Source organism: Camellia sinensis, chromosome 11 (genome assembly GCF_055761805.1).
Source record: "Camellia sinensis isolate YWXY chromosome 11, ASM5576180v1, whole genome shotgun sequence".
NCBI classification, from domain to species: Eukaryota; Viridiplantae; Streptophyta; class Magnoliopsida; order Ericales; family Theaceae; genus Camellia; species Camellia sinensis.
In genome coordinates this window covers 167,143,203-167,166,149 of record NC_138971.1, presented here as the reverse complement: position 1 = coordinate 167,166,149, position 22,947 = coordinate 167,143,203, and the positions used below count along the sequence as shown (strand labels likewise).

General features: G+C 36.2%; 2 pseudogenes; both read right to left on the bottom strand.

Moving 5' to 3' along the window:
- Window positions 1-4,909: 4,909 nt before the first annotated feature.
- Window positions 4,910-5,728, bottom strand: LOC145802852 (protein FAR-RED IMPAIRED RESPONSE 1 pseudogene; annotated as a pseudogene).
- A 21-nt stretch (window positions 5,729-5,749) lies between these two features.
- On the bottom strand, window positions 5,750-14,589 carry LOC114288019 (subtilisin-like protease; annotated as a pseudogene).
- Window positions 14,590-22,947: the final 8,358 nt, after the last annotated feature.

Here is a 22,947-nt window from a genome sequence, read left to right as displayed (position 1 = left end):
ATATATATATGCCCTAATTTGTTGAAGACAGATTGTGACTTTGACTTTGATTTCACTTTGATTTCATCTATATATATATATGCCCTGATTTGTTGAAGACAGATTGTGACTTTGACTTTGATTTCACTTTGATTTCATGTGTATATATATATATATATATACCCTGATTTGTTGAAGACAGATTGTAACCATATTATTTGCATACACATTAACATAGACATAGATTAACCACAAATTGATATAAAATTTGCGACAATGACAAAATTATTTCAAAGAGACATATCTCTTTGAAATTATTTCAACCACAAATTTGGGAACAATATCTGTTTTTAGTTTCAACACTTTGAAATTATTTCACAGACATATCTCTTTGAAATTAATGAGTAGTTTCTCCAAATTTGCGACAATGACAAATTGTGTTCACAAGCAGGGCATATATATATATATATATATTTGCATACAATCTATCTTCAATAATTTTGAAATGTAGATTTGTATCAAGTAATGAGTAGAATTTTAGTTCCTCACTATTGATTTTAATTCCTCACTATTGAATTAAGGTTCCTCACTATTGAATTTTAGTTCACAATCACGGTAATAGTTTCTGTTGTCTTTGTTGATTTTAATTTCCTTTGAAGCAACCCAAAGTGGTACTACTTCAAAAATGTTTGATACAAAGCCCAAGGAACAAAAAAGTGTTTAAAGCTTTGTTTTAATGCCCTGGGGCAAAGGGATATGCTTTCCTGGAGAACCATTCTTTTCCATATTTTGGAGTATATATCATATACTTATTTTAATAAAGTGAGCAGTTCCTCGCTATTTATTATATAGATACAAATAAAAAACTATAATTGACAATACTAGTTGATTATAAACAAGGCCAAATTTAGAAAGTTCTAGCAGGTAGAGATGCAACTGAATCGAGCCAACCCATTTACTTGGCCGTTAAGGCTTCACTTGCTTGTCAAAGGTGGAATATTGTTTAGGCTTAGCTTCAAACCAAGCATGTTTGGTTTAACCTAACCATATCCAAGTTCGACTTGCTATATTTTTTTGCAAGTTCAAGCTTGGTGTTACATCAATGTAGGATTGCTTTAGGGGAACTTGGGCTATGCTGCCTATATTAGGTACTAGGTTGGGTTTTGGTTTTGAAATGTACATTTTTAATGATGCATGGTGATTCAAGGTTTTCAAGTTTAATGATATAGCCTTCTATGGTATGTTATATAAGATTTGAAATCAATGTATCTTATTAATCAAAAAACGAAATCAATATATTTCAAAGATCAATTTGGCAGGATGGCCTTAGGCTCCACCTGGATAGATATGCATTTCAAATCAATTTGTGGTTGGATTTTATGAAAATATTAGAGTTTGTTATTCTAGTAGCATCTTTGTTGGTAAAAGAAGAATTGTTTGCATGATTTCAAATGACTATTTTTGCATAAGTATATCAAATACATCATCAATCCAAAAAACTGAGGTAACCCATTACAAACAAACTTTAGACTGTTCTATTTCCTCCAAACAAAGTGACTTCAATTGAAATGTGTTGTGATTTATTTATTTTTTTCAATTAAATTTGATGGATTTAATAGAACTTAGGGTCACTATTCTGTCAATAAGTTGCACAGAAAATTTCCTGAAGAATCATTGTTCACAACATTTATCAGAAGTAAATGCCTAAAGACTCATCAACAATCAAGACATTCCTGTTGCTGGATGCAAACCAACGAAATCCAATGCATTTACCAAGTTTATTGAAATCTTTACTTTACTAACTAATTAGTAAATTTGATGAATAATTTCAGAGCACAGCCACAATAAGTACCTGCATTGATGTGGAATATGATTCTCTAGCCTTTGTAATCCATCATTATCCAACTATAATCCTAACCTAGTACCAAATGCCAGCACATAGGAATTTGACTTTTTGGGTTAACTGATTTTGGGCAATAATCTTAATCCTCCTCCAAGTCATTTTGTTTTCATATTTAATTTAATTACCATTTCGGTAGGTAAAACTTTAGATTTCGCTTCATATTTTTACAGATGTCAACTTCAAGTGTTAATGGCAGTACATCAAATCAATTGACATATTGCAACAGATATTGTCCTCAATGTCAGAAAAAGGCAATCATTCGAATTTCGGAGACGGAACGAAACAAGAATAAGCTATTTTATTGTTGTCCTGATTGCAGTGGGTTTATTGGATGGTGCTTGCCTACAAATTCAGAACGTAGGGAGGAAGGGCAAGTGCGAATGGACAATACACCAACTGTCATCGAACAACTTCAAAGTATGGGCGAACATCTTCGATTTCAAAGCGAACAACTTCAATTTCAGAACGTGCAGATGCAAAAATTGCAGAGAGACATAAATAGAAATTCGTGTTATATTAATGGGATCTTCATCTTGTTTGTAATTGGTGTTATATTAATTATGAAGATGTAATAATTTTTATACAAGTTAGAACATGTAATTGGTGTTGTATTAATTATGAAGATGATATGTATGAAAATTTATGATATATTACAATTATGGATTGAGAAGTATGAATATGTAATCATGTGGATTGTTTGTTATCTGATTGGAACTTTGAAAGTTATTTGTTGGTCTGTTTGAACACATATTATGAATAGATTTTAGATTGATTTTGGACTGGTTTTGGGCTGATTTTGGACTGATTTGGAACATAGATTCTGTTTGTCTGGTGCTTCATAGATTTGTGTATTTGAACACAGGTGCTTCACAGATTGTTGCATACATTCTTGTGTATTTGAACATACATTCTTATGTATTTGAACACAGGTGCTACACAGATTTGTCTTCATTGTTAACACAGATAATTGACAGATTTGAACACATTTGGGCACAGATTCAACACATTTTCAACACAGATTTGGACAGATTGACAGATTGACAGGTTGTTAAAGACAGATTTTAAGACATTTTTGCACACAGATTTTTTAACACAGTTTTGAAGACAGATTGTTTGAACATTGGTTTTTCAAACAGCTTTGAAGACATATTTTTTCACACAAGTTTTTCAAGACAGATTCAAATACAGGTTTTGTTTCACATAGTTTTGAAGACAGATTTTTCCACACAGGTTTTTGAAGACAGATTTTTTCAACACTAGTTTTTCACACAGTTTTGAAGAATTTTTTTTCACACAGGTTTTCCAAGACAGATTCGAAGACAGATTTTTGTACATAGGTCTTTGAAGACAGATTTTTTGAACACTGGTTTTTCACACAGTTTTGAAAACATATTTTTTTCACACTGGTTTTTAAGACAGATTCGAAGACAGGTTTTTCTCACACAGTTTTGAAGACAGATTTTTCCACACATTTGGGTGCAGACAAATTTGCAGACATAATTTTTGAACAGATTTGTAACCGATTTTTCACACAGATTTGTAATAGATTTGGAACACATTTTGGACACAGATTTTTTGGAACACATATTTTGGAACACATTAAATCTGTAACAGATTTGTAGCAGACAGAGCACAAATATAACAACATCAATTGGGAACATTAACTATAACAACAAAGTAGGGAACAACATCAATTTGTTCTCAACCAAAAAATGAAGAAACTGAACAATCCAAAAATATATTAAATAAATTATCCAAAACAAAATAAAATCCAAGTTTAGTCACATAAAAGGCATTACAATTACAAGTTTCCAACTAACGAAAACTATCGCTACGGTCATTGTGGTTCATTTGTACATTGAAGTCAACAAATGAAAATGGTACGACTCCATAAATTTGATGCGTAGCAGTCATGGATTGTTGAGTTCTCATAAATCCTGGTGTGCCTCCAATACAGTCCGACGGGGTAAGCGATGTGCCAACTCCATATATCTGAGTTGGGGCATTTATGAAACTTTGTCTTCTCATAATGTCCACACTTGCCGGGGTGAGAGATGTGCCTCCAATAGCATTGACCATGTGTCCCTATTCAATTAAAATGAAATGTTAAAATAAATTGAAAAATAACATAAATTGCTCAATGTAAATTCATATGATGTACACGTACCGGCACACACAAACTATTTTCCATGCCAACCACATAAGGATAAAGCTCTCTACGTACACTATGTTCAGGTTGAGATTGACAATGACCTTCACCTTCACCTCCAAGCACCTTAGTACCCTATATTCATAAAAGTTAATGAATGCCTCAAATGTATGACATGATTACAATAAAATATGAGTTGAATAGAGAGTAATGAATACCAATTTACCTTTGATTTGTTATGTTTTCTTTTGCTTGCCTTCAACTGATTCACTATTTGATCTACTTTGGTGACCTTTCTTTTAGTAACTGGACGACCTTTTCGCCGAGCAACCAAAGGACTAAGCAACTTGGTATGACTGATTGCCTTTCTATTAATGCTGCCAATTGGGGAAGATGGTACATTACTAGTAATAGGTGGTACATTACTAGTCAAAGGTGCTACATTACTCCCACCACCTTCATCATCTTTCATCACTTTTGCCTTGATTTCATCCAACCCACGGTCGATAAGTTTTATTTTCCCTTCACAGTTCCCAGCAAATTGTACAATGCCAACCAATTTTCTGTTCATCTTCTCATACACCTTTGCATTGAAATCATCCCCAAAACCAGTGTATGTGGTTTTTATGCATGTGTACCCTCTATCCAAATCTTTTCGCCATCGTGGTAGAATGTATTTATTTGGAACCTCATTTATGCATCTTGCAATGAGCACAACGAGTGAGTGAGCACACATGATGCCCCTAAATTCAAACAACCGGCACACACATTGCACATCAAATTCGGTCGAATTATAATAGACAACAAAGTCCACATACTTCATCTTCCCAAAAAACTACCACAGCTTCCTTTACAAAATATGTACAAATTGAACCCTCTTATTTGACAAGAAATGGCTGACAATAAACTAGTCTCTTCATCTCTGCTTGAACTTCTTTGAATTTTGCATTGGTGTAGGCATCTTGAAATTGCTTCTCAAAACCATACACAGTTAGGCAATCAAAGACTTTGTGCTGAGACTTGAAGTCAGCTTTCTTCTCTTTCTCTACCTTACTTCTCAAGGCATTGTCATATTGTTCAACAAATTGTTTTAATGTAGTCTTTGGGTTGACATATCCATCAAAAAAGGCATTCATAGTCTCACTTCGTTGTGTCGTTGACATGCCAGCCCAAAAAATATCTTTGACATAGACAGGAACCCATCGATGTCGCTCATCATATAACACCCCCAACCATTGATTCTCATAAAGATTGAATTTTGCAAACATCTCTTTCCATTTCATCTCGAATTCATCTTTTGTGAATGTGTCATACACTGCATTTTGCAAATCCATCTTCATGGATTCATATTGGGAATACCCTTTCAATTTCTCGGGAATTTTCTTCATGATATGCCATAAACACCATCGATGTCGAGTATTGGGGAAGACAATTTCTATCACATTTTGTATAGCTTTGCACTGATCAGTTATTATAGCTTTTGAGGGATGATCTGACATGCAATTTAACCATGATTTGAATAGCCAAACAAATGTATCAGTGTCTTCACTAGATAATAGCCCACAACCAAGCAAAATCGACTGTCCATGGTGGTTAACTCCTACAAATGAAGCAAATGGCATATCATATTTATTAGTAAGGTAAGTTGTGTCAAATGAAACAACATCTCCAAATTCTTTGTATGCCGCCTGACTCATTGTGTCCGCCCAAAACAAGTTTCATATGCGAAAGTCAGTATCAACATCAATCATATAATAGAAACTCGAATTTTGTGCATGCATCCTCAAAAAATATTTTTGAAGTGCATCGGAATCTCCTTCTCCAAGCCTCAATTTTCTAGCTCTATCAATGTAATTTCGTGTATCTCGCTCATCAAATGTTAATGACTCATAACCCCTAGCTTCAACAACCATTGAGTGATAATTTGTAGACACCCCAATCCCTGCTTGATCATTAATTTCTAATCTTCTCTTCACAGGAGTAAGAATTTTCTTATTCATTGCAAAATGACGTAAGTCGGTGGGAATTAAGTCATGGTTATGGTCAAGGTTAACTGTGGTTAACATAAATCTCCTATCCTTTTATAAGGTTGCCCGTACACTTGCTTCGCAATCAATTTTTGTAGACAAAGATGGCTTTAGAGGGTTTACTTCTGATTTTTCGATTCTCTTTCCCGATCAAGAACATTCAATCCCAAAATATCTTAATTCCCCATGATCGCCACAAACTTGAGTTTTATAAGCTATGGAAAATCCAACATGTTTAGCATATTTGGCATAAAATGAACACACTTCTTGCTTTGAGCTAAAACATATACCCCTCTTCGGTTCCTCAACTGCTTCACTCTCATTTAATAAAGTATTCTCACCACTATTCGAACCAATCTCTATTTTTGCTAATTCAAAAATACCATATGAAATCAAATGATTTAATAGAATAATAGAACCAAGCTATTCTATTATTAATCTGTTATACTTACACATATACACACAGATTAACAGATGAACAAATTATTCAAATCTCCATTAACAGATTAATAGATGAACCAATCTCCATTTCTGTTATTAATCTGTCAATTTCTTTATTTATATTTTCCTAACAAATAAATAATCTGTTTCTAACAATGCAAGCTCTTGAACAAATCATAACATATTACCCTTTCAACAGACTATAACATATTACCCTTTAAAAAATTAACAGAGCTTCAAATTGTAACAATTAACAAATTAACAGATATTAACAATTTCTAACAATGCAAGCTCTTACAATTTGACAGCTATACAACTTCTATTAATTTGAGTTTTAATATGTTAATTAGCATTCCTAAACAATTTCTAATCTGTTAATATGTTGAGAAGGTCTTGTTAAATATGCTAATCTGTTAATTTGAGTTTTACCATGTTAATTGCCATTACAACTTGAGTTTTAATCTGTTAATTAGCATATTTGGCATTCTCAATCTGTTAAGCTATACAATTTCTACTAATCTGCTATGGAAATTATAAGCTTCAATGTATATTTCATTACATATTTGGCATTCTCAAAATCCTATTTTATATATATATATATATATATATGTATGTATGTATGTATGTATGTATGTATGTATATGTGTAAGTATAGAGGGAGAGATGGACAAAAGCCACAGATAAACTTACCTGGACGAGGGACAACAATCGGATAGGGAGACGCCAGACGAAGACGCCGGAGATGGTGCACTAACTTGAATACGTCGGACGGTGGAGGAGAGGGACGGCGGAGGACGTTTGAGGAAGAGGGGGAAGACTCTTGAGTGAGATGAAAACGGGGATGCAGACACAATTTCTTCTCCCTAGAACAGCCCCGATTCAGACGAGAGAGGGAAGACGCTTGAGCGAGACGAAAATGGGGACGGAGACACGATTTCTTTTCCCTAGAATAAAGTTTCAGAATAGACACGATTTGTTCTCCCTCTGTTATCAGATTTTTAGGCAGGAATTTTTTTTTTTTTTTTCACAGTACGTGAAACACACGCACTGTAATATGAAAGTCTGATTTTTCCTTCCTTATTTGATGCCACATAATTAGAGCTGGGTTTAGTGGTCTGAATCGGAGCTGTTTGAAAAGAGCAAAAAAAGTCAAAAGTTAGCTTTTAACATATTTTGAGTGACATCACCTCTTATATTTTTTACATGATTTTTTTATGATGCAGTGTTTGATAAGAATATGATATAGAAGTAAATTTCTGTTGTGCAATTGAAGTCCCAAGATTTTCCAACTCAGTTGCTTGAGCTTTTGCCTCATTTTCCTCGCACCAACTTAACAGATACCGGACTTCTAACAAATTGTATGCTGTTACTAGATGTCCAGGATAGAATTCCATGGACGAAAGAGGCATCTCCGCCTGTGGCTACTCGACTAAACGTTACTTGATATGTTATTTTCTGGTTCACCTCCGAGAACTCAAGCCTAGTAGCATTGAGAGTCACATTAACACCTAGTGGTGCAACAATGATAGAGTCATAAGTTGAATTAGCCTCTCCAACGTTTGTCACAGTCCTCGTATAAGTCTGATGACCAGAACCAAGAGTGATAGAAAATGAAGGATAATTTAGCTGTGCTTCTGGTATTTTGGATACTTTTGAACACTTCATTGTATGTTATGTTATGAAATAGATGTCTTGGTCGGTGTAGTTCAAGCCACACAAGTAAGGTATGTAATCATTAGGTTTAAGGTCATAGACAAGTCCTGGATTGATGGCTCTTGATGGGTTGACATGACCCGAGCCGATAGCAAATATGTCAGTCAGAAATAACATTTCGTCAATAATGGGCTTGCCTACGTGGTTTGCCCGGTCTGTTAGGTTTTATTCTTGGCAACCCCGTTTGACAAAACTCCTTTCAGATGTATTTATTTTTGCACTTTTATTTCAGTGAGGCTATGAGTGTTTAGATGCGAATCCAACCCGAATTGTGCTTTTCAGAGAAGGTACTACCTATGTTGTCAAATCCAGAGACAAAACATTGTGTTGTTTTTAATTGTAAAAAAAAAAAAAAAAAAAGATGTACTACCTATGTTGTCAACTCCGGAGACAAAACATTGTGTTGATTCAATTGTAATTTTTTGTGTTTTTGTTCTGTCCGCTTGAGCGGAGCTTTGTGAGCTCGAGCGTAGATTAGCAGGTCTCAGTATTTTGTCAGGGCAAGCAAAAAATACTGGTGGGTGTGATTTTACGCTCGAGCGGATTCTCCTACGCTCGAACGCATCTCAGTTTGTTCGCACGCAGTTTTTGGTCAGTCCGCTCGAGCGGGCTGTGTTGAGCTCGAGCGGACCGCGCGATCCCAGATTTCCAAGATTTGATTAAGGAGTTGGTTTTCTTCTGAATCTAGGATTACTTTTGGTTCTCTATAAATACTTGGTTTTCTCCCAAAACTAAGGTGATTAATGAAACTTCTCCAGATCTTATTTTTGGATCTTAAGGTTTATATCTGGAGAGATTTTGATAGTTTTCTTTGATGTTTTTATTGAGTTTTCAACTCATGATTTAAAGAGAGTACACCAAAGGTTTGTTTGTTATACACAAAAGAGAGAGTTGTTCTTCAGTTGTGGATTCTGAAGAGTTCGAGCCTGAAGCTTTGGTGGAATCCGGAGTGGCTCATCAGAAAGACAATTCCGTGGTGAAGATGGGGTTGGAAGAGGCACATAGAGGTTGGTTCAATTAGGCGTTGTGGATTCGCTAGGTAATTGAGAGTATACCTGTGTAATTCCTTTAAATCTTCTTAGTGAATTGTTCTTGTGGCTGTTGCCCGTGGTTTTTTGATCACAGTTGGAGGTGTCCAATTGTGGTTTTTTCCACGTTAAATCATTGTGTCTCTTTGTCTTGATTGTTTGATTGGGATTGTTATATTCTGCTTAAAATTGATACATAATCACAAATCAACATCTAGGGGATTTCTAGATTTTTTCAATTGGTATCAGAGCAGGTCGTTCTATTTTTTTTTAAAAAAAAATTCCTTTAGAACGAGATCTTGTTTGATTTGTGATAATGGATTCAAAGAGATCGGTTAATGATGAATCCTCGGAGAGTGATAATGAAGAGCTTCAGCAAGCTTATGAGAAGTTGTATAAGGAGTCTCTTAAGTTATTCAAATTGAATGACAAACTCACAAAGAAACTCAAAGCATGTGAATGTGAGAATGTCAAACTTAAGGAGGAGATTTCCGAGGCTAGGATCAATGCCATCAAGGTAGCTGATGATCGATAAGTTCTTTGTGCAAAACTGTTGACTTGTGAGACGGAGAGGAATGAGCTACTGCAAACCCATGCCCTGTATGAAGAAAAGATTGAATCTCTCGAGATGTCACAAGTTGCTTTGGAAGAACTAATGATCAAGAAAGAGGAAGAGCTCAAGTGTGCTATGGCTACCATTGGTCTTTGGAACAAAGGATCAAAGACTTTGGAGGATATTATTGGGTCTCAACAAATGAGTTGCGACAAGAGTGGCATTGGCTTTGGTGGTAAGAAAGAGCAAAAACAGAGTGCTTCAACATCTCATGATACAAGAACTCAAGGAAAGGGGGGACAAAAGATTCAACAAGAGGAAAGACTTCTCAAACTCCCTAGAGTTGGTAAGGTAAAAGAAAAGAAGGTACACCCTGTTTTTATTTGTCATCATTGTGGTATGCATGGTCATATTCGCCCTTATTGTTATAAGTTGCATGGGAGAGTGTCTCAAAAGGGTAGGAATTCGAATACTTTTTGGATTAGGAGACAACCTTACATGTCCAGGTAGAATACCAAGATTCATGAGGGTGTTCACAATGCCACGACATTTACCAAGACCACTAGACCTAATTTTGTTAAGATAAAAAAGATTTGGGTGAGGAAACTTGACTTGTGTTAATTTGTTTATTTGTTTTAGCTTTTGGGTTTTTTGTGTCTTGTTTTTAATGGAAAAAAATGTGTGCTTGTTCATTTTTTTGTCTTGCTTTATTTTTGGAAAAAAAAAATAAATAAAAAAAAATAAAAACCAAAAAGATTTTCTTAGTATGGTTTTGCAAGCTTGAAATTTTTGAGTGGTCCTTGGTACATATTGGAATTGATGAGAAAACCTATTACATGTTAATATGTGTGTGCTTTCTGTGGTCATTACTCATTTTGGAGTGTGTGTTTTTTTGATTAGTATGTCCCATTCTGTACACACTCTTGGATTAGCAAATTTTGGAGTCTTCCGCCTTAGTGATTATTTTTTATGGACTTCTGGCATTGTATCTTTTGCTTTTTTAGAGGAATTGACCTATACTAGCATATCTTGGGTGATGTTGAGTCTCTTAACCACCTACCATCCTTTTGCATCTCCATGGCTTTCCCCTTAATTCTTTGCAGTCTAGCCATGAGGAAAAGGCTACCTCAGAGTCACCAACCAAGCCATCCTTATTATATCCATGTTTCTCTGGTTCGGTTTCCATACTCTTGAGCGTGTCAGCCACCAATGAGTGCAAAAGAAAAAGTAAAAGAAAAAGAAACAAGAAAAAGAAAGAGAAGTAGACAAAATATGCAAAAGAAAGAAAGAAAAAAAAATGTGCAAAAGAAAGAAAGAAAAAAAAGGGAAAAGATTCATTGATTGAGGGGGAGCCTCCGCCTTTACTTACCAAATACTCCTTGATTCCTAGTGGTTTGACTTTCCTTTGTTGTGCTTAGATTCTCTTGTCGGAGGTCCAACTTTCATATCACTACTAGGATTGAATCTAGTGTTTGTCGAACTCCAAGAGTCACACACACACTTTTATCATGGGATCTATGCTTTTCACATAATGCATCACTTTCTTTCATGAGGAATTTTCTACAGACTGTGCACATTATGTTTACTAGTAATTGTGCATCTTGGATAATCTTGTGTGTTTTAAGATACAAAACTGAAATTCCTTGCTTGCTCCACCATATTATTTTTATCGTTTTCTTCTTGTTCGCTGTTTTAAGTGTTTGTGGTTGCTTTTAGTGAGGGGGAGTTTGGTTCATTTTGATATGTTTTGGTAAGGGAGATTGGCTATTTGTTTTGCATGTTGCTATGCCCTATTTGCCCTTCTTGCATGCCCCTGATATTTACATCGTCATATCATTGCTTGGGGTGGTCTTTGATCTTGCTTTTGTTGTTTGAGAGTTGTTTTTCATGAGTCTTAGTCTTCATCTATTCATGTTTTCCATCTCATGTTTCAAGATAATTGTGTCATATGTCTATTGTTTTTTCATATACTCTTGTGGGACTAATAGTTGTTTTGGAGATTGTGGCACTAATAACTGTTTTGCAGATCATGACCTTGAGCAAAAAGTTGGCGTTTGTTGGCTGTAATGGGTTGGGGTGTTTAGGATTTTATTTGTTAGGTGTTTTTTGTCACGGCATTGCCAAAGGGGGAGATTGTTAGGTTTTATTCTTGGCAACCCCGTTTGACAAAACTCCTTTCAGATGTATTTATTTTCGCACTTTTATTTCAGTGAGGCTATGAGTGTTTAGATGCGAATCCAACCCGAATTGTGCTTTTCAGAGAAGGTACTACCTATGTTGTCAAATCCGGAGACAAAACATTGTGTTGATTCAATTGTAATTTTTTGTGTTTTTGTTCTGTCCGCTCGAGCGGAGCTTTGTGAGCTCGAGCGTAGATTAGCAGGTCTCAGTATTTTGTCAGGGCAAGAAAAAAATACTGGTGGGTGTGATTTTACGCTCGAGCGGATTCTCTTACGCTCGAGCGCATCTCAGTTTGTTCGCACACAGTTTTTGGTCAGTCCGCTCGAGCGGGCTGTGTTGAGCTCGAGCGGACCGCGCGATCCCAGATTTCCAAGATTTGATTAAGGAGTTGGTTTTCTTCTGAATCTAGGATTACTTTTGGTTCTCTATAAATACTTGGTTTTCTCCCAAAACTAAGGTGATTGATGGAACTTCTCCAGATCTTATTTTTGGATCTTAAGGTTTATATCTGGAGAGATTTTGATAGTTTTCTTTGATGTTTTTATTGAGTTTTCAACTCATGATTTAAAGAGAGTACATCAAAGGTTTGTTTGTTATACACAAAAGAGAGAGTTGTTCTTCAGTTGTGGATTCTGAAGAGTTCGAGCCTGAAGCTTTGGTGGAATCCGGAGTGGCTCATCAGAAAGACAATTTCGTGGTGAAGATGGGGTTGGAAGAGGCACATAGAGGTTGGTTCAATTAGGCGTTGTGGATTCGCTAGATAATTGAGAGTATACCTGTGTAATTCCTTTAAATCTTCTTAGTGGATTGTTCTTGTGGCTGTTGCCCGTGGTTTTTTGATCACAGTTGGAGGTGTCCAATTGTGGTTTTTTCCACGTTAAATCATTGTGTCTCTTTGTCTTGATTGTTTGATTGGGATTGTTATATTCTGCTTAAAATTGATACATAATCACAAATCAACATCTAGGGGATTTCTAGATTTTTTCACGGTCAGTAGTAGTCATGATTACAGGTTTGATAGCAGCTGGTGACCAATTAGGATGTGCACTTTTGAGCAAGGCCGCAATGCCACTAAGGTGAGGACAAGACATTGAGGTACCCGAAACCGTGTTAAATGTCAATCTAGAATTGGTCTTGTTTTCAACAGAGATAGGCCAAGCAGCTAGAATATTCACACTGGGTCCAATGACATCCGGTTTCAAGATGCTCGGGCTAGCCAAGCTCGGGCCTCTTGATGAGAAGGAACTCACCATGGGAGCCAACTTGTCCCCTACGATGGTTCCTTTAAACACGATTGTAGACGTTGGTGTCTTTGTTGATTTTATGTACTCTTTGATATATTGTCTAGCAACATAACTCACGTGTGTTGCTGGCAAGATGTGAGCCTCGGCCAATATAGTAAACCCATCTCACTCTTGGTTCATGATTATCATGGCGACCCCACCGGCATCCTTCACCGCCTGCCCTTTCTCGACATTTTCTATGTCGCCGCCTGCCTCACACAACACTACCTTTCCTTTGAGGTTAACGTCGATCAACAAAAGCGGGTCACAAAATGCCAAGGTTGGATTGCTGGTGCCGGCATAGACAAGAGGCAACAAAGTAGAGGAGAAATTAGTAGGCTGGAAAAGTGACTGGCCGTCACACTCCATTTTGTCTCCGAGCACTGCCGTGGCCGTTATGCTTCTATCTATTGTGCTTGCGCCAATGGTTAGAACCCACGGAGCCTCGTTTGCTAACGAAGCATTTTCAGGTCCAGAATTACCCATTGAACAGCTTACAAAAATTCCTTTTTGCATTGCCCCAAACGCGCCCTTTGCAATATTATCCTCGCGGAAAGGGATTGAGTTTCCGCCGAGTGATAAAGACAGGATATTGACACCGTCCTCTATGGCAGCATCCATTCCTGCCAAAACGTCAGATTCAAAACATCCAAACAGTGAACAAACTTTGTAAATGGCCAAGTGAGCATGTGGGGCCATCCCTGTCGCCGTGCCGTTGGCTTGTCCAAACACACTTGCATTCCTCACAAAATTCCCAGCAGCCGTGCTCCCCGTGTGGGTTCCATGTCCTAAGTTGTCGAACGGGCCCACGGTTGATTCGGGAATGAAATTCCTAGCTCCAATGAGTTTTTTATTGCACTCTGTCCTTTTAAACTCGCACTTCCCTTTCCATTTTGCCGGCGGAGGCGAGACTCCCTTATCGTTGAACGAGGGATGCTTCGGATTAACTCCGGTGTCGAGAAGTCCGACGATCACGCCCTTGCCGTAGTTTGAGCCCACCCAAGCCCCTGAATTCTGTTGCAAGTTCAACCCCATGAAACCTGGACTGTGAGTTGTGTGCAAAGACAACAGTCTTTGGGGTTGAGCTGACATAAACCCATCAATATTTTCCATGGCTTTAGCTTCCTCTGGCGACAGTCTGGCTGCAAAACCAGTGATAACGTTTCGATAAGAATAAACCAAGCGAGATGACGATGGTAAAAATAACTGGTGCCAGTTTTCGATCTCTTTAGGGTCAGAGGAGAAGACTCGGGCCTCGAGGGAGTTTACGTGGACAATGTAGGTCTCTAAAATGTTTGGATCTGTCAATGGAGTTTCCGGTGTTTGAGCCATGGTGGGGTATGAATTGAAAGTGCATACGAGACTCAGAATCAACATGAAAGCCATGCTTGCCATGAGTAATTCACAACACTTCATGTTATCAATGATTGTAAAAGAACTATATATATATACAATCGGAGAACATAGATTGAATGGAAAGAAATTTAATGTCATTGAGAGGCCCCACATTCACAGTACATATGATCGAATTGGTACATTCAGGGTCTGTTTGGTAACTATTCCATTTTCAGTTTTCAGTTTATATTTATAAAAATTTAAAAAATTGTCATAAAAACTTGTTTGATAATTTTTTTGGTTTATAAATGGTTGTTTCAGTTTATAAATTTGAGGAAAAAACGTAAAATCAAAAATGAGTTTACGTTTTCAGTTTTCAATTTTTTTTTTCAAATATTTTTTTTTCAAATAAATTTTTTTTTTCAATCAATTTTTTTTCAAATAATTTTTTTTTCAAATAATTTTTTTTAATTTTTTTTAAAAATTATTTATTTTTCAAATAATTCTTTTCCCAATTAATTTTTTTTTCAATTATTTTTTTAATTAATTTTTTTTCCTCATCTTAACTTGTTTCCAGTCATCTTAATTTGTCAAAATTATATCCGTGTCTTTCCACGTTGTTATTAGTCACCCACTTTTCATTCCATGTCCTAGGTAAGTCCTTTGGTTAGGCGGTGTTGGATTTGAGGGGTCCTTCGAATTGGGTATGTATGAATACAACGTATGTGAAAACATGATAAATATAGACAATGTATTAGGATTCCTGTAAAACAGTTTAGGTAAACGAAAAATGAGTAGATTATTTAGAAGTAACTCTTCAGTCAGTTCTAGGTCAACAACTTTGCCCTCAATACCTAATCAAGGCTTAGTAATTAATGAAGAAGATGTCGAAATACAAAATAATAAACTTGATTGAAGCTGGAATATACCCCGATTATTAGTCAAAGAAATTTATAAAACTACTTTCTTACAGTCTACTTTTAATGTTAATCTGCATGTTAAAACATTAGAACAAGTTTATGCTTTAGAAAAATCTCGAGAAACCTGTCAGTTATTTGATGCTAATACTATTAAACGTCACTTAAAAACTGGTCACAATTTTATTCATTTAGGATTAATTCAAGTTGGAATAAAACCATTAACTCCTCAAGGTAAAAATACTTCTGTTTTATTATGTTTAAGAGATGCTCGTTTTATTGATTATAATGATAGTTTAATGGGTATAATGGAAACTGGTCTCCACAAAGGCCTCGTTCATTTTAACTGTTTTCCTGATTTTACTCTTAGTCTTAGAGATCCACATATATTAGATGCATTAACCTTGAATATTCAATTAAATAGTTCATTTACAAATATGAAAGAAAAAGTTCATAATATTGCTTTAATTTATCGTGTTCATTATAAATGTATTAAAACCAATTTAAATGTTCAAGCTTTACATAAAAGTCCAAAAGATAAAACTTTACTAATTCAAAGTAGTAGTCATGATACTAATATAAATATTCCTCAAATGATTGAATGGAAAGATATTACTCTCCCCGATCAATGGGTTACAGTCAATGAAAACTACAAACATAATAAAAAACAATCTACTAGCCAAGATATCCAAGATATTCAACAATTTATTGATGGTTCAGTCCGTATTAAATTTAATCGTAGTCAATCCTCTAGACATAGTACTTCTAGTATACCTATTGATACTGAAACTGAAGATGAAATATTTAATACGCCTTTGTTCAGAAAAAATAGTCAAATCAACCTTGGTCGATCTTCCCATAGTAAAATGAAAGGAGTCGACAACTCCACAGCTTCTCAAATTAGTAAACCTGTTTATTCAACTCACACACATCTTCCTGAAGATGACACTGAGTCTCAGGATTCCCCTACTCAAACTGATTTCGAAGTTATACCTCCCATAAATCCTCAATTAATGACAATTAGTAAACCCTTTGCTCCTGATCTTGATAAATTACATATTGAATTTAAATCTAAAGCTAATAGGACTCAACTTCATGCTTATAGCGCCAAATATGATTCTGCTCAACAATTTAAAATTACTCGAAAATGATATGATTTTATGATTGAATATAGTATTGAAATTCCTTTCTTTGAATATTTAGAAAATTATTACAAAAAAGTGAATGCAATTACAAAACATAAATGGAAAACTTCTCCCAATACTTCTGTCAGTTCTAGTCATCCTCCTTTATCTAATATCATTATTGAACACCAAGGATCTGACGTCCCCGCCTCTCCTTTTAAGTTGCCTGGCACTGATTCTGAAATCAAAAAAGTTATTGAACAAAATAATTATACTAATCAATGTCTAAAAACAATTGGTAAACGATTAGATAAAATAGAAACCAATTTAGACGATTATTCGGCTCATAATACATCTACTAAACAATCTTTAGACCAACCATTGCTTAATTTACCCAGTAATTGTTCTAAACGTCATAGTTTAGTCACTCGAGATAATTCTACTTGTTGGAAATAGTGGAAAAAATTCTGGGTAAAACCAGAATTTTTCCTCAAGCTTGGTCTATTTTTTAGGTGGGCCCCGAGTGTCACGACCCAAACCCGGCCCTATGGGTTTAGCACCGTAACCGGCCAGTAATCCGAGATTACCGAAGGCCTGCAGAACAGTAATACAGTAAACAGAGTACAGGGCCTGGCGGAAGCCAATACAGTAAATAAATAGTGTCCATTGAGCTGTGACAGTCTGTATGCCAAAAAGATTTTTCATGCATTCATACATATACAAACAGTACAGTCTATACAAAATTTACAGTCACACGGTACAGGGACCTAATCCCTGATAACAGTACAGTAACACTCGGTCTATACAGAACAGTAAAACAGTACAGAAGGGGGAATTGTAAAAGACCCCTAAGCCTTAACAGGTAGGCTCGGAACCTCGCAGTGAGGCACAAAGGCTGGCTTGACAAAACTGGAGTAACCCTGACGCCTCTAGCTGCGGTCTGGTGCCTGTACACCTACATATATATATGAGCAGTGAGCTAAAGCCCAGTGAATAACATAAAGCGTAAAGGGGTTTAGAATGAATGTCCTTACAGTAATGAAAACAGTTCAATTCAATCAGTATTTCAGTTGTTCAGTACAGTAAACAGTCATATGTGGTACATCCATTAGCATAACAGTAACAGTAGGTCTTAAAAGACCGAACAGTAATGATGGCCATCAGTCAGTAAACAGTAGTGGTTCCACGAGGGAACCGACAGAGATCTCTGTAACAGTAACAGTAACAGTAAACCGTAGGTACTAAGGATGCCACAGTACAGTTCAGAAATAAAGGACATACATTCATTCAGTAATACCAGTTCAGTAAACAGTTCAGTTCAGTATTCAAAAGATATCAGTTGAACATATCTTTACACAATTGTTACTCACAGAGTTCTAGGCTACAGTATGCTAGAGCGTGTCTCCCCAGTTGCCAACCCTACACAGTTCACAGGTTGAACACACTAAGCTACACAGTTGGGAAATCTTATAACTTAATCCCTAATTTGCCTTGGTGTGTTCTACAACGATATCCTCGTCTAAATGTCTTAAACTAGGCCTAAGAATGCCTAGGATGGGATGAGGATGCAAAAATACACTTAGAAAACATTTCGCAAACTTTGCTGAAAATAGGGGCTTCGCTCGAGCGAGACTTTCTCCGCTCGAGCGTAAGTCCAAAATCAAAGGCTTCGCTCGAGCGAGGAATCCTTCGCTCGAGCGGTCTGCAAAACAGTAAAAGTACTGGATGCTGAAATTTTACGCGCGATCGTCGCTCGATGGTCGCTCGAGCGGAGCCCTGGACAAAGGTGCTCGCTCGAGCGGGGAATCCTTCGCTCGAGCGAGGAAGCCAAATCTGGAATTTCCAGATCTGCCTCCCAAGCTCAAACCAAGCATTCAACCACTCCAAACTCGACCTCTTGGGCCCAAATTCTGGAAAACATCATTAAATTCAATGTATAACAAGTTTCAAAGCTCAATTTATGAATTCAAGCCCCAAAGGTGAGTCAATTAAAACCACATTCAAACCCATTTTCAAGAACAACATTCAAACATGTCATGCATGAGTTTCAAACCAAATTAAATCTTCAAAGCTTGTTCAAATGGACTCATTTCTTCAAGAACATGATGAATTCATGGGGTATGACCAAAAGATGGACATGCATGTAACCTTTTGCCATGAAAACAACTCAAATATCTACATTACAAACATGCATGCATGAAATGAGTTCCAAATCAACACAATGAACCAATTCCAGACTTGAATCACTAGAGGCTCAAGAATCTAACATGAATGAGCTCAAACACATTACAAAGAGGGGTTGAATTCCTTACCTAGAGCTTTAGTTACAAGGTGTGGAAGTTAAATTTGCAACCTATGTTCCAATTCCTTCAATTTCCAAGCAATTCACAAGGTAGAACTCAATTTCTCTCCCTCTCCCTCTCTTGGTCGGTTAAGCACAAGAAAATGGCTGAGCAAATGTGTTTTGATTCAAGTATAAGGCTCAAGTGTGTGTATATGAGATAGTGGCAAAATGGTAAATATGGCAAACTCTTTAATTGGCTTATTTTTAATCTAATTTAATCATACCTAATCAGTTTTCAGATAAATATACCATAAAATCACATTAATTATGAGGGTCACGGAACATCAATCGGTTTCTAATTCGGCCGCCGATAAGGCCTTCAATTAGCAGTTTAAACATATAAACATGAACAGATAATCAGACAATCAAACAGATAGAATGCAATTAACTAACATATACTCAGTCAATTCAGTTTCAATTTCAGTCAGTCAGTTCAGTTCAGTATTTCATTCAGTTCGATTATCAGTCAGTTATCAGTTCCGTTTAGCAGTAATCGGTGATTATCGGTAATCGATCAGTTCTTAATCAGTAAACAGTATGAGGGTTGTTACACCGAGTGTCGATTTACTCGGGTCAAAGTGGTAACGTGTTCTATGCCGCGTTGTGATTCACATGGTATATTTGGTTGATCAAAACCATTACCGAATGAATGGGAAATTGAAGCCAAAGTGTGCTCCATGGAAATGGAGTTTTGGTGGAAATTCCTTAAGGTTGTAAATTGGCTTGTCCCACATTGATTTGGTGGGAAGTTTTGAAAGGGTTTATAAGGCTTAGGGTGAGATACTTGGGGTGTGCCCCAAGGGTTACCCAAGTGTTTTAGAGGGAGAGGTTACGGGCAAAATGGGCTAGACCCATTGGACCCAAAAATCACCACACACGCGCGCCGCCGTCCGTCCGGGCTGGGCTGGGCCTGGGTGCGTGGTGTGTGGTTGGGTTAGGCTTCTAATCTTTTTGGGCCAAAAATATTTGAATTTAATTTTATTTTTTATTAAAATAAAATCCAGAATTCAAATTAAATTGGTTTGAATTTTTTGTTCATCCAAACAGGGCCCTTCCCGTTTTTAAACAGAATTAAACGGATTTGGATTTATTGCTCATCCAAACAGAGCCCTTCCCGTTTTCAAACAGAATTAAACGGATTTGGATTTATTGCTCATCCAAACAGAGCCCTTCCCGTTTTGCTATCTGTTTGAATTCAAAACCAACAGGTATCATACCTGTTCAATTCAAAACCAAGAGCCACATACCTGTTCAATTCAAAACCAAGAGCCACCTTCACATCTATAAATAGGACCACCCTCATTTGATGTTTTCGATTCAGAAATTTCGTATTTCACTTCTGCTATTTATATTCTTTATCTTGCTGCATTTTATTTCCGAAAGAAAGAGTGTAAACACTTAGTGTGTTCGTAAGGCAAACAATTAGTAGTGCTGCTATTGTTTGTGGTAGATCATTTCATCCTGGGAGATAGACGTCCGAATTCCGAAAGCACCGTGGAGAGGACGAATCTGTCTTAAGGACACAGTGTTAAACACTGGACTTGATCAGAAAAGTTATTCAAATAAATTAACCAAGTAAGTTGTTTAATTTTATTCTGTCTTTATTTGTTTATTTAATCAGATTTTAATTTTGTTTTTTGTAACAAAATAAAATCTGTAGTTTTATTTTTATTTCGAGTTTGATTTGTGTAATCAAACAAATTCTCTCATTTTCTCTATTTCTTTTATTCTTGTTGTTGTTTTGTACACAACAGAATTTAATCTTTTAAATACAGTGAAGATTGTCCTACAATCTTAAGACAGAATCCTTTTTGGGTATCTTCATTGTATTTAATTTTCTGTGTTTTCAAATTAATATTCTGGTTGGAAAAACAAATAGTGATTTATGCTATTTGACAGATAGTAGTAATATACTGTCTCTTTTCTTTGACAACAACTAGTAGTACGATACTGGTGTCATAAACAATTCAGAATATTATTTGGTATTACAGAAAATTCTTGTTATATTTTATTTTTCTAGTTTTAGTAACAAGGAAAATAAAGTTATTTTGTTATTATAATTATTTTCTGGTTTTAGTAACTAGAAAATTAATTTGTGTTTTAATATTTTCTGATTTTTGTAATCAGAGGTTATGGCTACTACAACTGAAACTGCATCTGGCAGTGGTACTCCTATTGTTACACCTATATCGGTCCCTATCCAGAACCATGTTCATGTACCAATCAATCATGGAGAAAAACCGGAAAAATTTAACGGTACCGAGTTTAAGAGATGGCAGCAGAAGATGCTGTTCTATCTTACAACTCTTAATTTGGCCCGATTTCTCCATGAAGAGGCTCCAGCACTTAAAGAGGGTGAAAGTGATCGGCAAGTTGTTGCCGCTGTAGATGCTTGGAAACATTCAGATTTCCTGTGCAGAAACTACATCCTAAATGGCCTTGACAATATGCTGTATAATGTACACAGTCCTTTGAAAACAGCAAAAGAATTGTGGGATTCTTTGGAGAAGAAATACAAGACAGAAGATGCCGGTACGAAGAAATTTGTCGTCGGTAAATTTCTGGACTTTGTTATGGTAGACTCCCAAACGGTAATATCTCAAGTTCAAAGTTTTCAAATAATTTTGCATGATATTCATTCAGAAGGTATGTCTCTTAGCGAGTCATTCCAAGTCGCTGCTTTAGTGGAAAAGTTACCACCGGCTTGGAAAGATTTCAAAAATTATTTAAAACATAAACGCAAAGAGATGACTATGGATGAATTGATTGTAAGATTAAGAATTGAAGAAGATAACCGAAAGGCTGAAAAGAGGAATGGGAAAAATCCCATTGAGTCCAAGGCAAATGTGGTTGAACAAGTTCATAAACCACATAACAAAAAGAGAAAGTTTACTGGAGATGGTCCTAAACAAGGCGATAGTAGCAAGAAGTTCAAAGGAAAATGCTATAACTGTGGCAAAACTGGACATCGAGCTTCTGACTGCCGCCGCCCTAAGAAGAATCATGGAAGTACAAGTAAGAAGACCACCAATCAGGCCAATGTAACAGAATTGGATTACATCTCTGACGGAGTGAATGACATCAACCTCTCTGCTGTGGTGTCTGAGGCTAACTTGGTTGGAAATCCCAAAGAGTGGTGGGTTGACACTGGAGCAACTCGTCACATATGTGCGGACAAGAAGATGTTCACTACCTACAATAAGGCAGCAAATGGTGAACAACTTTTCATGGGAAATTCTGCTACTTCTACTGTGGCTGGACAAGGGAAAGTGATCTTGAAGATGACATCAGGGAAAGAACTGACCCTCAACAACGTACTGCATGTACCTGACATCCGGAAGAATTTAGTTTCTGGGTCTTTGTTAAGTAAAAATGGTTTTAGGCTTGTATTTGAGTCTGATAAATTTGTATTAACAAAGAGTGGTATGTATGTTGGTAAGGGATACATGAGTGATGGTCTCTTTAAGTTGAATGTAATGACAGTTGTACCGAAAGTTGCTATGAATAAGAATAACACATCTTTTGTTTATATTCTTGAGTCAAATTTATGGCATGGTAGATTAGGACATGTGAATTTTGATGCTTTGCGTAGATTAATTGGTTTAGATTATATACCAAAGTTTGAAATTAATCCTAATCATAAATGTGAAATTTGTGTAGAAGCGAAACTAACTAAGGCTCCATTTAAATCGGTTGAAAGAAAAACCGAACCTCTAGAATTAATTCATACTGATGTATGTGATTTAAAATTTATTCAAACTAGAGGAGGCAAAAAGTATTTCATAACATTTATCGATGATTGCACAAGATATTGTTATGTTTATTTACTTAGAAGTAAAGATGAAGCCTTAGAAATGTTTAAACTCTACAAAACAGAAGTTGAAAATCAACTTGGTAAAACCATTAAAATGGTTAGAAGTGATAGGGGTGGTGAATATGATGCACCATTAAATGAATTTTGTGCACAACA